This window comes from Fukomys damarensis, unplaced genomic scaffold (genome assembly GCF_012274545.1).
Source record: "Fukomys damarensis isolate Sample0158 unplaced genomic scaffold, DMR_v1.0_HiC HiC_scaffold_2, whole genome shotgun sequence".
Classification (NCBI taxonomy): domain Eukaryota; kingdom Metazoa; phylum Chordata; class Mammalia; order Rodentia; family Bathyergidae; genus Fukomys; species Fukomys damarensis.
The window spans coordinates 50,982,488-50,997,784 of NW_022900914.1; the positions used below are offsets into that span (position 1 = coordinate 50,982,488).

Genomic DNA, 15,297 nt, shown 5'->3' on the forward strand with positions numbered 1-15,297 from the left:
ATACTTCAGTCTTTTTTTCTTTTTTTTTTTGACTTTGAAACATGACCACTTCTTTTGTTTTGAGGCTGATTTTTTCCATATCCAGTTCCCCTGGCTAGATATCCGCTCTCCTAAAGATCTTCACATAGTCTGACTTCTTTTTTTTCAAGACAGAGTCTTGATCTGTAGTTCAGGCTGTCTCTGAACTTGATATGCAGCCCAGGCTGGCCTCAAACTCATGGCATTCCCCCTGTCTCAGCCTCCTGAGTGCTAAGAGTACAGGCATGTACCGCACTCGTGAACTGAGCTTCTTGAATGCCAGGATCATCTAGATGTACCACGACACCCAGACATGATCCGACTCCTTGTTCTTCAAATTTCTTCTGTGTCTTTTCCTTAGAGAGAAGCAGCAAGAGGTGGCAAGACTCTATGAATGTTTGGGTTCTTCTCCTAAAGTGTATAGTTTATTTCTGGAAGTGGCTGCCCCCAATTCCCCTTGTCTTTGAATGGATCAACTGAGCACTGACTATATATATAGAAATGATAATTTCTGGACTGAAGAGCTTAGTCAGTGACCTTGTCAGGTTTACCCTTTATGTTTGTGTCCATTAGCTGAAAATAAAGGACTCTGAAGTTGTAGGGCAGGACCGAGAGACAAAACGAAAGGAGCCTGGGTCTTTGTGAGCATCTACATGGAAGGCTATGACCAAAGAACTGGTTCGACTGTACAGGAAGGAGAAATCAAAACATTTTGTATTATGTCACTGACATTTTTTAGTTTATCTATTAAGGCAACCTCTGTCATTACCTTAAACTGGATCAGAGAGAGGTGTTCCCTAAATACTTAAACAGAAAGTATGTAGACCTTTCTGTCCCTCTTCCTCAGACCCCTCCACTACCGTTATTCTCTCTCGTTGTACCTTTTATATGTGCTTCAAAACTTGTATGACAAGTCATGTTTACATGTTTGTTATATAAATTTTCTTCTGTCTTCATCTAGGCTATAGCTCTTGTGGGTAGGAAAAATACGTTCTATGTTTAATTCTCTGCCTTGAACATTAGTAGACATATTAAAGGTATTAGTAGAATGATTTACAAACTAAGAGAATAAGGGAAAAGGTGTTACAGCTTTTGAAGTGGTAGAAAAGCTAAAAAAGGCACAGACAATAGTTATCATTCATCTGGTTCAAGAGTGCAAGTCTGAAGAGTTGGGTGGAAGCTGTAGATAACCTACTTCTTAGTTTGATATTTCTACAAATTATGTTAAAAGCCGGATTGCTTAAGTCTTATCAAATCAAGCAAGGGTTCACTGCACAGTGGGCATGGAAGCCAATACTATGGCATAGGTTTTTGGAAAAAGAAAAGGTTCAGGGCTGGGGATTTAGGTCAGTGGTTCTGCTGCCTGCCTCGCAAGCACAAGATCCTGAGTTCAAAAACAAAAACAAACAAACAAACCAAACCAAACCAAACCAAACCAAACCAAACCAAAAAACAAAAAAAGCTGAACTTTGCCTCCCTAATGAGTAGGTATTGGGGGAATTTATAGGAATGAAGAGAAATGGCTTTTTTTGGGGGGTACCAGAGATCAAACTCAGGACCCTACACTTGACAGGGCAGGCATGGTGCCACTAAGCTAAATCTCTGGCCTGAGAAGCTGCTTTTGATTGGATGTCAGCAAGGAAAAACTTTAGGTCTCTTTTGAGCAGGTGTAGATTGACATCATGCCTCTTTACATAACTTAGTCCATTTAATTTATCAGCATATGAGGGCTCATACAGCACAGAGAAAAACAAAATAATATACATTTTGCTTGAATATTTCTTTACTATTTAAGAATTTTCATAAATGTAAGTTCCTTGAAAATAAACTAGCATATGTTAAAGTAGATGCTCTAATGGTAAATAAAAATACTCTCCTTCTTATTTTATTTTATGTTACCCAGGTTGATCTTGAACTTTTGGGCTGAGATTCTTTCATCTCATCCTCCAGAGTGACTGGGATTACCACACCTCATATTTTAAAATATATCTCTCTTAGTATATGTGAAAACTGGTGTAATTTGTATTAGTCAGCTTTCCTGTCACTGGGACGCAATACCTGGCATCCACAACCTGAAGAGGGAGCTTAGTTTGACTCATGGTTTCATGAGATTCAGTCCACGATCGCCTGGATCCAATGCGGAAACATCATGACAGAAGGGTGTGTTGCAAAAAATATTCTTAGCTCATGATAGCTGGGAAGCAGAGCAGGAGAATAGCACCAGAGAAGAAAGGGTAAGGGACTGTAACAGACCCAAAGGTGATGCCTCCAAAATCCACCATAACACATTCAGAAGTGTGCTCTTTCAATTCTCTTGGCAGATTGCAGGACAATCATGTTGACACAATTACTACCCAGATATCTCAGTGAGCTAGGAATGCCATAACAAAACACCCGAGACCACATGGCTTAAACAATAAAATCTATTTCTCACAGTTCACCTTTCTGTGTCCTTACATGGTCTTTCCCCTGTGCACATGCATCCCTAATAACTTTTCTCTTTTTGTAAGGATGCTATCAGATTAGCACCTAATCTTTATAATCTTAATTAGCTCTTTAAATTCTTACCTTCAAGAATAGTCACATTGGGGCTCAGCACTTCAATATACACATTTTTCTTTTGTAAGGGACACAATTCAGTCTATGTCATCAGAGAGATTTCCCAAATGAGAAAAATTAACTGCAAACATTTTTGTGCTAGGGCTGTGCCTTGAAAACATATGATGGGATTTACATTTAATGTTTGAGCCTCATCTATAAAAAATAATGCTATTGTGTTTTGCTAAGCCTCCAAAATTTATGAAGGACAATAGCACTGTATAAAAGAGCATGTGTATGCTATCCAGTGCCAGGAAGGTTTACCTAGTCTGTCTCCAACAGTCCTCTGGATATTTTCTTGTTGTTTGGCACCTGTGGCTTACCTGACCTTTTTGTCATTGCTTCCTCAGAAAAACTCCCTTCTTAGCTTTAAAATTTGGCCTGTATGTAGTTCCAAGCCTCTTGTCTGGCAACCTCAGGCGACTGAGGTGTGCTAATGTCGGCTTAGTCTTATAAACCTTTGCTTTGACTCATTTGGAAGATTAGCATAAGAGAAACTAATTTGAATTAGATTAGTGAAAGACTACAATTATAGATCATTAATAGAAAAACACCATCTTATTAATTTGAGGCTTGCAAAATGAATGGCAAAACCAGTGCACAGTCTATGCCTTTGCTAGGCAGAATGCTGTCAAGATCCCCAAATGTTGGGTTTGTGTTGTTCAGTAACAGCATTGTGAGCTACTTGTACTGAAAGAATAGTTACATAAATGTTTCGTGTTACTTGAAAGTGAAATTTAGTTTTAGTCAACTATGAAATATGTCTTTAGCCACTTCCTCGTTCCTAGGACAAAATACCAGACACTTGCAACTTAAAGGAGGAGAGGTTTATTTTAGCTCATGATTTCAGTCCATAGCTGACTGGCTCCAAGGCAGAAACATGATGGCAGAGGGGAAGGAAGGATCTAGGGGGACAAGAATACACTTTTCCAGGTCACAGCCCCAGTGACCCATCTTTAATTAGCCTCCAACCCGACAGCATATCCAGCTACATCCAGGGTTTATCCACCGATGAGTACAGTGCCCCGTGATCCAAGCACCTTTCAAACACATGAGGCTTTTGGGGGCATTTTAGATCTGAACCATAATAAGATACAATGATAACCTTCAGGTGATAAAGAAAAGAATGAAAAATTTCATCCCATAAACAGCATAGTTCTTCAACTGTTTGCCTATACATTTCATCTGTTATTTATATGTTGCTGAGTAAATAAAAGCCTTACCTGTTCTTTTTGGAAAGGATACACAGACATTGCTTCTAGCTACAGGAAACTGAAAACCTGAAAATGTTTGAAATATCCATTGAAGGCTTTTAGGAGAAGATGGTTATAAAGGTGATATTTGAACTTTAAAATTGCTTTGAAGAACATACTTGTCTCAAGTGTCAAGAGAACAGAGATTTGTCTTAAAAAATTGGCAGAAATGTGACATTTTCTACAAGTTCAACAAGTTCTGGACAGACAAGTTATTAGCCGTAATGTAGTTGCTATTTAACATATAAGTTAAATATATGGCCATCTCTTTAGACAAGCTTCGTAAATTTCCAGAGATATTAAACTCCAAGATCCTAAATGCTCAAGGCAAAGAAAGTAAAATAACTAATATAGTTACAAGGTCTCACAGGAAGCTAAGTAGATTATTAACATTCATAAGAAAATTTCCAAATTAATGACCTAGAGAGAATAATATTTGGGCTTAATGATTCTAGCAAAAGACATGTCTCTCATGATGAGTAAATAATGTCCTCTTGATTGTTACCTTGTGGTGGGGCTGGGCTACAGTGAAAGTATGTAAAGTAGTTAACATATTTTATAACCTTGGGAAATCAGTGTGTGAGGTAGCCTCATTATATTTGTCTTCGATTTCTAAAACTTTATCAAATCAAGTTCCGAATTAGCTATGCTGGAATAATGTATCATTTTGATCTGTGAATCAATCATAAATCAGAATTTTTGAGTGATGTGAAAATTTCATTTAACCAACCATTTACTTTTTAAACACAAGGACCAACTGGCTTAATTCTTGTTTCCACATCCTACCAAGCAAATAAACTAAAATACTCTTTTTGGTGCTGTTGATAATGCTATTTGGACTTGGTTATTTCTGCTCCTTAGTTATTGCATCTGATAAGAGTGAGTTGAAACAAATTACATTTAGTTTAATTTGACATGGTTTCTTTTCAAATGTAAGTTCATCTTCCTCCCCTTTGCAGTTGATACTGGTGATTACTCGTCTGAACACAATTATTCTGTAAAATCTTAACAATTAGCAAGCTTCAGAGACCCAGAAATTCCAATTATTCCATGAATCCAGGTACTGGTGTAACTGGTTTATTGAACAGGCCAGAGTTAGTGATGTACAAGAATGGAAGTATATTTTGTCCACCCTTTGTTTTTAGGCATACTTCAGTGAATTTTCCTTTTTGTCTCTTGATTATATCTTGGGTATTTATAGATATTAAAACTCAATCTTATCTAAATCTAATCTTCTCTAACTCCTGGCACATGCCTGATTTATGGCTGGGTGGATTTGTATGGGAGGTAGCAAGGCTGATTTTTTTACTTCTCCCAGCTACTCTGGATTGTGGTAGAGAATAGGGAAAAGGATTGAGGCCACTGTACTTATTGTTTTGCTTATACACTGAAGCTCCCCAGCCAAAATGATGGACAGGTACTGCTGCATGTCAGTGTGGAGATGCTTTTCTTTCTTGGAACCTAACTTTGGGTTCTTCCAAGGCCCCTGCAGGAAGGTATCCAAATGGTACAGTTACTTCTACTGAAGAACTGACTCTGGTTTCTCTTCTACCCTCTTCCCACTTCCTATCTTCTAGCGGTCTTCCTAATACCCCTTATTGCTGGATCCCACTTTGTCTCACAATAAGACAGTGCCTACCTGCCTTGAACATAGTATGCTTGGTCTAATTCAGTGAAACTGGCACATCTTTGCATGACCACGTTGTCCTCCTGTTGTCCTCATTTTGGCCTACCACTTCTCAACATTGTTCATCTTGACTCAAATAAGTACAAGAGGGCTTTTGAGCAAATCTGCACCAAAAACCTGCTTTTTAATGAGATAACTGCCTCCTCTTCCTGCAGGGCTCCATATCTCTATGAAGGAGCCTGTTGGTGCCTTCGTTGGGAGCCTGGGGAAGAAAGAATATTCCTTTTTCTGTTGTATGGGATTGGAGTAAGAGCTGAAATTTTATAATCCCTTATTTTATTTCCCTCTATCTTACAATCCCTTATCCCAAATCTGACAGGGTTTTGGGTCCCATTTTCTTCATTTGGTAATAGATGCAGAAGAGAGAATGCTGGGTGAAGGATGGATGCGGTGAATGTGGCTGCCCCACTTTGGGACTCAACGTGTCTATCGTGGATGCAGAGACATTTCTGGATGTTAATTTTTAATGTTCTACTAGCTATTATTGTATGGAATTACATTTTTATGAATGAAAACAGTTAAACATTGGGAATCCTGTAATATTTAACCTAATTACAGTGTGGAATTACTCATTCTCAAAACTGTTATTGTTTGAATTCAGAGTTGATGTCCCTTCTGGCAGTTTTGGGGAGAAGAACTGAGAGTTTACAGCCAAGACTCCTGACTACTGGGAGAAGTTGATAAGCTTTTCTGCTTACTGAAAGTAACTTAAATAGGGATTTAGAAAGCAAGCTGTAGCACTGGATCTTTAAAAAAATTAATTTAAAGGTAGAATTCATCAATTTAAGCAATGATTTTGGTATCTTTTTTTTTTTAAGTATTACTGGAGATAGAGCCTAGGGCCTTCACACTGAGCTACATCATTCACCTTTAAAAAGAATTTTTTTTTAGACAGGATCTCATTAAATTGCTAAATTGCCCAGGTTAAACTTGAAATTGCTATTTTTCTGCCTCAGCCACCAGAGGGCTGGGATTACAGGAATGTGCTACCATGCCTAGGTGATTTTAGTACATATTTAAGAATATTTCCACTTCTTTATAAAAAAGAATAAAGGAATTGTATTTATTAACCATACCGTAATAATAAGAGGTTGAGAAATATGATTGTAGTTTTAAAAACTTAATAATCATAGAATATTCTATTAAGTGAATTCAGATACAAAATCCAGAATTATATTGTCTGTCCCTCCCATTACTATTATTACCAAGGCAGCCATGTCCACACAAATTATTTAACATAGGTATTCTTATGAGATTGTTACACAAATAGAACGGTTTCACGAACAAAAGAGTCTTTCTTACCAATATGAAGAAAAAGAACGTACTTGGAATATTTGTCAGAATTGTCAGAATTACATGCATGTAAGTAGCAATAAAGTGACTGTAAAGTCCATATAGAATTTGGCATACATTTCTTTAGAATAGTAGAAACAGACCAGCTAACAATTCTCTGATCTGCTGGAGAGATTAGAAAATGCACCTGTGATTCACTGCTGGTGCAGACTGAAATGATTCTGGAGATGTTCACAGTGTCAAGGCCTACACAGCTGCACTGTAAAATTAAGAGATTGATTTTTTATGAGGTACCAGGGATTGAAGCCAGAAACTTTGTACTGAGCCATTCCAGCTTTTTCTTTTGACAGGGTCTTGCAACATTGCTAAATTGCCTATCCTGGGATTGAACATCACTGCAATCCTTCTGCCTCAGCCCCTCAGATTGCTGGAATTACAGGAATGTGCCACCATGTCCCAGCCAAGAGGTGAGGCTTTTCGTCAGGCCTGCTGCATAGTCAAGGAGACGCCTTAAAGAAGAAAGGCAACAGCTTCCCCCTCTAAAAATTGTCATCTTTGTACCTTTATAAGATCCTGGTAAAAGCATGGCTACATTTCTAGGGTCAGTTTGGTGTATGTCTCTGTTACAGTTTAGATCTGGGGTGTCCCCTAGAAGCCTCATGTGTTAGGAAAGTGAGTGGATAATGGGCATGCTGTTCTCATTGGAGGATTAGTCCACTAATAAGTTCAGCCACTGAATGTGGTGTTAGTAGGTGGGACCTGGTGGGAAGAGGCTGGTCATGGGTCCCTGGGATGCGACCTGGAAGGGTATACAGCATCTCCCTCCCTACTTTTTCAGATTCCAGGCTGCTGTGAGCCTGTTTCCTCCCCCAAACCCTTCCATCATACTATTTCTACTTTCAAATCAAGAACTGTAATCCTCTTCTCTTTCAACTGTGGGTTTTGGGTATTTTGTCTCAGTGATGAGAAAAGTGACTAAGACCATCATAAAATATAAACACATTCACATTCTTTGATCTTGGTATTCAATTTGTCGAAATTAATTTTGATAAATATTTACATTCATTTGTATATAAGAAAGTCCACCTCAAAATTATTTAGATGTAGAGGCAATAATTTAGAAATAATATAATATCATTAATAAATAATAGTTATATTAATTGATAAACCAGTAAGTGTTGGTTAAATATTAGAATTATATATATATGCAAGATTTGCCATGTGATTTTTCCCAAAAAGACATATAATATATTTTCCAGGCACATAGAAAAACACCCAACTAATATAAATAGGGCTATGTCTTCAGGATGTATAAAGGATAATTTATGTTCTACTATATACTTTTGTCTATTTTTTTCCTGTTTTTTTTTTGAGAAAGGGTCTAACTATGTAGTTGAGACTGACCTGGAACTCACTATGTAGCCTACGGTGGTCTTGAACTCACAGCGATCCTCCTGCCTCAGCCCGAGTGCTGGGATTACAGGCATGTGCCACCATGCCCAGCTTGTCTATTTTTAATAGTTAACTGTTTACAGAAAAGTTAAAGTTATAAAAAAATAAAATGAATTAAATTATAATGAGGTCATATTTAATAGTAGCTGCTATGCAAGGATATCTAATCATTGTTAATAAAAATTCTTTTTGAACTTTGTGCTGGAGAAGGAAGATATGCTTTAGTATTTCCCAACAGTATTTCATTTGTTCATATTTTCTCAGAGTACAAAGAGTCTGCTTGCATTTCTGCCATACCTCCTTTTTGATCTGGAAGCAGTCTGGGTTCATAGATTTTAGCTGGAAATCTAGCTTGTAACTCCAGTCCTTTATATTTTGGCAATAATTCTGTAGACACATTTCTTTCCACTTTAGTATGTCTGCCTCTGTATTAAAAATAGGTACAGAAACTAAAATCATATAACTGTTCAGCCAGATTCACTGAAGTATAGTTAGTGGGGTCAGAAGAGTCCAAACCTGATGTTTTTGGTAAGCAGAGGAATAGAAAAGTTATCCAATCTTCCCATTTACCCTTCTTTCTAAGGAGGAGGAAGCAAGCACAGTTGTCCCTTAGTATTTGTGGGGGATTAGTTCAGGACCTTGCTCAGATACCAAAATCTAAGGAGGCTCAAATTTCTTATATAGAAAGGCATATTCTTTGCATAAGACCTAATATATCCTCACATATACTTTTTAATTTTTCTAGATTATTTATAATGCCTATTATAATATAAATAGTTATTATACTGTATCATTACAAGAACAAAAATATAGTCTGTAAAGGTACTTTTTCTGCATATTTTTGTTCAGTACTTGGTTGAATACAGATATGCAAAACTCACTGATTGAAAGGGCCAACTCTAACAATGTCTTCGTCTGTCTCCCTGTGGAACAAAATTGTGTATTGTTCTCTTTTCTGTAACATAAGAAGTGGGTAGAGTTCTCAAAGCAAATACAAAACATGGATGAAATCTGTTGATAAGGACCAAGATACTTTACAGCTTAAGATTCTTTCTTTCAAATTATGTTGATTGCCTCAATTTGTTTTTAACATATAGTGAAAAACTCATTACAAGGATACTTCAAATGCTTTTGATTAAGAAGTTGTAAGGAAGATTTTTTTCTTAAGGATTTGGAAACTGATGTGCAGGATTAGTTGAAAAAAGGTATTTATAATTTTTGAATACTGATAATTCACATATAATAGATCCATAATGATTCTAGTGTAATGAGATTATCCCACCATTTGGAGATCATGCACCCCCTGCACCCGTCATCTTTGTAAATTTCCTCCCATTATTTTTGACATCTTCAGAGCTACCACTAGATGGCACTTAAAATCCATGAGACCCAGAGATACCGCAATGGGACGCAAGAAGACCCAGGACAAGAACACAACTCAAGTTCTCAGAACAGTATTATCTATTTGATGGAGAAGAAAAGCAGGTCCAAGATTATCTCGAGATGATTGGAGGGTAGGATTCTTAAAATGAATCTATAAATGATAGAATGTTTCTCTTTAAATATAATTTCCTTTCACCTAAATTGCTATTGATGAACAGGTTTTGAGTGTTAAGACAACAGGCTGTGGGACTAATGAGGGTTTGGTAAACAGCAAAAGGCTGTGTTCTCTCTGAAGAGGTTTGCAGCGTGCAGAGGGAATCAAAATGTGGGGTTTTAATTGCAGCTCAATGCCTGTTCTGTTTGGCACTGGGCACATTACTTTTTATTTTTATTTTTTCTATTTATTTGGTTTGTTTTTCTCTGCTATAGCAGAGGAACAAGACACAGTATAAGAACACTATGATGCACAAAACAGCAGTGGAGTGTAACAACTGACTTCAGCAATGTTGCAGTGGCTGACCAGTCTCAGTGGATGTGGCCATCAGGTATGGATGGTGTGACAGGTGGTCTTGGAGGAGTGGTTAGGATTTATTTTTAGCCAAGGCATTACGCAACACTATCAGGGGAAAAGCACAGATAAGTAAACAGCAGCCAGACCTGCAGTGGTAGGTACCGGGCAGTATGTGGAGCTAGAGCACAGTGAGGGGAAAGTGATTGGATTAGCAGTCAGGGTAAGGAACTTGGCCCACACTCTACACCCAATCACCAGTGTGATCTTGGACAAGTTAAGATGTCTCTGGCCCCCGTTTCCTCTTTTACAGCGAGTTTAGCTGATGTAACTTCAGAATGCCCTTGTAAAGTTTTCAGATCGTGTCGGGACATAATTTGTAAATTGTCATCATAGCCCTCTTTCATGTGACTACAGCAGAGATTTTATCACCCTGCCTGTTTTCTACAGTAGGAGATGGAGTCTGAGGGAGTTGGTTAGCATCCTGGCTTTAAATTAAACTATGGACTATTTTTGTTACTACAAATGTGGCCTGGACTGTGTCAGCTTCTTTGGAAATGTACTCTCAGGTGTCATCCTAGACCTATTGAATCATAATCTGCATTTTTGAACAAGATCTCTAGGGGATTCACATACACCCTAAGAGGCACTGGGCCATGCCACACAATTTGAACTGATTCCTGTCTGCTATATCTTACAGCTAAGATGTCTCCTTTTCTTCCTTTACTATGTGAGGACATCATTGAACTGAGAAGTGGGATTTTTTAAATCCATCAATAAATATTTATTAAGTACCTATTAAGTCTCTGCCTCTGTTACCTTCTGGGATAATAGGGAGAAAAAGAATGAATCTCCATCCTCACGGAGAAGTAAAGGACTTATTGTAGAGGTCCATTTTCTTTTTCTCTTTCTATTTATACCTTTTGTGTTGGAGTGGAATTTAAGATTGTAAAATGAAGCTGCTACCTCTGGCAGTATTAAGTTGAGGGTCTTTTTTGCGCTTCTAAAAAGATCTATGACAGGGCTTCTCAACAAGATTAGCAAGATTGGCCATATGTGCCAGACAGTGCTGTGTTCTTTGGGATCATCTTGTGTTTTGTAGGATCTCTAGCAGCATTCTTGGCCTCTATCCATGAGATGGGTAATGACTCCTGAATTGTGACAGCCACTACTATCTCTAGACATTGCTAAATGTCCCTAAAGGCTTTATCACCTTCAAGTGAGAACTATCAAGAGGAGCTGGAATACAGTCCAGAAGAGAGGCAGCCACAAGGTCATGAAGGAGTCTGAGTGCAGCCAGGTATAGCAAAACACTTCTTGTAACGCCAGCACTCTAGGAGGCCCAGGCTGGAGGATCACAAGTTTGAGCCCAGACTGGGCAGATTAGTAACTTAGTAAAACCCCATCTCAAAAACCAAAAACATAAACAAACAAAAAATACCAGGAAACAATAAACAAACAAACAAAAAAACCACCCCAGATCAACAACAATAAAGCTAACAAACAAATTGTGGAGGCTTTGGGTTTAATCCCCAGTACTAAAACAAAAGTTTTTTTTGGATTGCATAGATTTTCAGAAAGAAAGGGAATGTGAGCCTTATCATCAACCCTCTTCTCTGTACTAAGGAAATAGATATGGGTTTTATGGCTTTTAAAGTAGGAAATATGTTCAGAATGAAATAGTGTGCATGTACATGAAATTTAAAATTGTCTTTTATGGATATGAAAAACTAGAAGAGGAGAGATAGCTCTTACAGTTTCTACACTCAAAACACGCAAATGAATTAGAATTTTTTTCTCCGGCAGTCAAGATTTACTCACCCCTCATGGCTTTTTCTTTTTTAGGATAAATACTTAAATATAGAATTACTGCACATCACATATTACACCAACCAGAGATTCTTTAATATATTTGCAGACCTTTGTAGATCCCCAAACAACCAGATGCCTTTTATCTCCTTTGGAACAAGTAGTATTTAAATAACAGGCCCTGAAGACTCCTTAGCTGCTGGCATCTTTAAGTTCCTGGCTAAATTTACAGGTGAGAGAGGGAATACTTTTGAAGTGATTTCAGTGCAAATAAATACCACTGGAGTGAAACGACAGCATTTGTCTTGGACAAAAGCCAAAGCAGAACAGAGTTGTACAAATCCGCTGTGTGCCCAAGTCCTGAGTGGAGGGGGACATAACCTTTCTACAGTTCTGTGTAAATTCCAGAAGGCTAGTCCGTCCTGACTCGCGTTTAGCTCGACCTCTGTCCTGTAGGGACAAGAATTGACTTTCTGAAATCCCTCCTCAAACTAAAAGTCTGCTCTCCTGACTCATTTGTTTAACCCCTGCGACGTATAGTAAAGCTATGGACTTTCCAAGGCTGACGAGTGTTGAAGGTGGGCTGGGGTGGTGGAAGGAAATCTCTGAGTCCCACACTCTGCCATTCTCTCCACTGACAATGTGAGGTGCATTATTGAAAAAGGCTGGCAGCTCGAGGCACTGTTTGGCTTTCTACCTTGGCAACGACAAGCAGAAAACTGTAGGGAAGTTTTCCCTTAATCTGCTGGCACTTTCAACCCTGGTGAAATGCAATATGCAGAATACCGCACACTGATCCCTAAGAAGTGAATAATTTACTGGAAGTAATTTCTCTGCTATCATGCTTTCAGGCAACATCGCCAGGTGAAGAAAATATATTTCTGCTTTAACAATCACCAATAACTGTTTTTCTCTTGAAGTGGAGAAAGGTACTTGGGGTGTCCAGGTAAAGGTCCTAAGTGTCACTGCTTTCCTGCTATCCACTGAGAAGACCGAGAGCTGTGACAGCATCATCCATTACTGTCAAAATGCAGAATCTTGGACCCATCCTGGAGCTACTGGATCGGAATCCGCAGTTTAATGAGATGCTCAGGTGATTCAAAAGCACTCTTACATTTGAGAAGCAGCATGGACCTAGATCACCAGGTTTTAGTCTTGTCAGCACATTGGAGTCACCTGGGGGTTTTGAACTCTTTTGATGCCATGGCTATTCCTGGCTAGACTGGGGGTTCTCAATTTGGAATAATTTGCATCTCCTGCTCCCTACCCCTGTGCACATTTGGCAATATCTATAGTTGATTTTGGCTGTCACAATTGTAAAGACGCTGCTGACCTTTAGAGGGTAGAAGTTCAGTTACTGCCAAGCACCCTACAGTGAAGTAGACAGTACCTCACGACAAAGAATGATCTGACCCCAAATTTCAGTAGTGTCAATACAGAGACAGTTCTAGATGAATTAGATTAGAAAATTTGGTAGAGCCATATGCTTTCATAGCTGAGAATCATTGGTAGGAGATTTGTTAATAGAGAGCCATCAAGATAAGGAGTTGGAATAGAATAGAAAACATAGAAACAAACCAACACAACTATATGCATCTGATTATTGACAATGGAGATGAAAACATACCTGGGAGAAAAGAACCTCTTTAATAAATGATGCTGGGAAAACTGGATATCCATATACAGAAGGCAAACTAGATCCCTCTCACCCTATACTGACATCAGTTCCAAAGGGATTAGGAACCTAGGTATAAGACCACAAACTGAAATTGCTAGAAGAAAATATGGGGAAACACTTGAAGTCATAGGCACAAAGACTTTTTGAATAGGACTCCAATAGCATAGGAAATGGAAATGGCAAAAATCAACAAATGGACTACATCAAATTAAAAAGGTTCTGCACAGCAAAGGAAACAATAAGCAGAGAGAAAAAAACAGCCCACAGAAAGGAAAAAAGATATTTGTCAGCTACTCTTCTAAGAGAGGATTAATATTTAAAATATATAAAGAACTGAAATGAGTTAACACTAACAAATAAAACAGAAACCCCACAAACAACCCAATCAGTAAGCGAGCAGATGAATTGAATAGACACTTCTCAAAAGAAGTACACATGGATAACAAGTGTATTAAAATCTAGCCATTATAGAAATGCAAATCAGAACAGATTCTATCAAATCAGTTCTATCTATCAAATCTATCAAATCAGTTCAGATTCTATCTCATCCCAGTAAGAAAGGTTATTAGCAAAAACGAAAACACATGTGTGCACATGCACACACACAAACACACACACACACACACACTAAATGCTGGTGAGGATGTGAGGGAAAAAGAAATCCTTTTACACTACTGGTTAGATTGTGAGGTAGTATGACCACCATGGAAATCAGTATTGAGATTCCTAAAAAAATTAACGATAGAGTTACCATTTGATCCAGCTATACTATTCTTTGGTATATTCCCAAAAGAACTGAAGTCAGCATACCATGATGATATTGCATATCCATGTGTATTGTGGAATAATTCAAAATAGCTAAGCTGTTGAAACAGCCTAGATGCTTCTCAACAGATGAATGAGTAAAGAAAATGTAATATATATTACATAAATATTATTCAGCCATAAGAATGAAATCATGTCATTTGCAAGGAAAATGGATGGAGCGAGATACCATCATGTTAAATGACACGAGCTAGATTCAGAATGTTTTGTTTTATATGAGCAATCTTAAAAAGGAAAGATGACAGGAAAGTAGAAGTTTGACTATTAGAAATGAGGAAGGAAATCAGGGGGAGGGAAGAAATTGGAAAGGGGCTGATGGGGTTGAAAATAATCAAAATATGTTATATACAAGTATCAAGACACTGAAATGAGTTTCATTATTCTATATTACTAATATGCACTAAAGAAGACAGGAAGTTGGGATCTTTGAGATCTAGAAAATGATTTGGTTCCAGAATATGGTGCAAGTTAAACTGTGGAAAGTGTTCAGTGACTTCAGGTTTAGAAGAAAGAGGACTGTTGTACAGGGAAGTACTTGGTCCTATTAGAACCTGCAAATTGCCTGGACCTTAAATATGCAGGTTCAGGAACTACTCTAGATCTGTTAGAGAACTGAAGAGTATACATCAAGACCTAGGGAAACAGTCTCGCTGCAGGGGCTTTCCCAGTGACTCATTTCTATAAAACAAGCTATCCTAAAACTTAACGTTTTGAAAAAATTCCTAATTATCTAACATAGTTTGTGGTTTTGGTTCAGCTGGATTGTCCCTGCTTAGAGTCTTTCATGGCAGTA

At 38.0% G+C, this 15,297-nt stretch overlaps 1 long non-coding RNA gene across 1 annotated transcript; it reads left to right on the forward strand.

The window, feature by feature from the left end:
* Nucleotides 1-7,278: 7,278 nt before the first annotated feature.
* On the forward strand, nucleotides 7,279-10,223 carry LOC104867284. The gene is made up of 4 exons (XR_781724.1): nucleotides 7,279-7,316; nucleotides 9,399-9,506; nucleotides 9,656-9,815; nucleotides 10,114-10,223. It is a non-coding gene; the product is annotated as an uncharacterized LOC104867284 (long non-coding RNA).
* Nucleotides 10,224-15,297: the final 5,074 nt, after the last annotated feature.